Raw genomic sequence first — 1,456 nt, 5'->3', positions numbered from 1 at the left:
TGGGAATAACTGGGCCATTTTAGCTTGGGGTCCTGTGAGAGGCTCCTCAAAGAGTTTGGTATTGGGTTGCCTTGACTGTCTTTTTTTTTTTGATCTGCATTCATTGGACCAATGTCGTCCTTTACCACATCTTCTACATATACCCGAAGCAAGCCCGAGGTCTCCTATTTTTGCCATTCCCAGATGAGATATTATTCCTAAAAATTCCTTGCCTGAAATCCTTTTCAGGTTTCCTATTTTACCACAATTAAAACATTAGGGAGTTTGATGTCTTCTCATTGTTTTGGAAATCGCTTCTCCTACCCAAGATTCATCCTTAATGTCAAATCATCATTGTATGCAGAATCCATTCAACAATACATGCTGATCTAGACCTTAATGCCTAATTATCTTTTTGCATTCTAAGTTTGCATTTTCGAAAGCCAGAGATTCAAGAATTATTCATCTAACTTCTGGGTCTGTTACTCCTATTTGTGGAGCCTTAATTAATCTATGTAAAAAGTCAGTAAAGAGTTCTCTCTGTCTCTGCCTAACCCTGGTATTATGATTCAATCCTTTTACCAATTCTTGAATTCTATCCCAAGCATTCAAGGCTGCTTTGTGGCATAGGAACAATACTTCTTCGTTGTAAAGAGCTTGGACCTGTGGGTCAGCATATGGTCCTTCATCAAGAATTTGATCTTGGGAAGCCTCCAAACCTTTTGCTCTTCCCTGTTGTTCCATATTTTTGATTCCTCCCTGAAATAAATTTCAAACATCAAGGAAGGTCCATCATCCAGGACTGCTGACACTAACTGAGAAAAATCATGGGTTTTAGCTCTGACATGAGAGGCCCAAGTTTTTATCATCTCCTTAACAAATACAGAATGCAATCCACAAGTAATGATAGCTTGTTTAATTTCTTTTAGGTCATTCATTCCTATTGGTATCCATCTACCTTGCTTGGCTCCCTTAGAGCCTTTAGAAGCTGATACTTTGTCAGAGTAAATTACAGGGTAGGACTCTAAAGTCCTGGGTAAGCCAGTTCTGACAGCCAGTGGTGACATTTTATCCTGTCCTTGTGCCTTCTTTCCCTGTTCATCAGTTCCAATAATTTCCTTAATTACTTCAATTTTTTTTTTTTTTTTTTTTTTTTTTTTTTTTTTTTTTTTTTTTTTTTTTTTTTTTTTTTTTTTTTTTTTTTTTGGTTTTTTGAGACAGGGTTGTTGAAATAGGAGCGGCGGCAGGGCTGCGTCCCCGGCACCCGGCCGCCCTCATGTCTAGCTTATGCCCGAAATAATTACACGGAAACTGTATTCTTTCAAACACTGTCTGGCCCGGCTAGGTCCAGTTTCTTATTGGCTAGCTCTTACATATTGTTTTAACCCATTTCTAATATTCTGTGTAGCCCATGAGCTGGCTTACCAGAGAGGATCTTAACCTGCGTCTGTCTGGAGTGGGAGCATCATGGCGACTC

Source organism: Alexandromys fortis, unplaced genomic scaffold (assembly GCF_014885135.2).
Source record: "Alexandromys fortis isolate MF-2015 unplaced genomic scaffold, M_Fortis_MF-2015_v1.1 scaffold_184, whole genome shotgun sequence".
Lineage (NCBI taxonomy): Eukaryota > Metazoa > Chordata > Mammalia > Rodentia > Cricetidae > Alexandromys > Alexandromys fortis.
Note: the sequence above shows the minus strand (reverse complement) of the source record.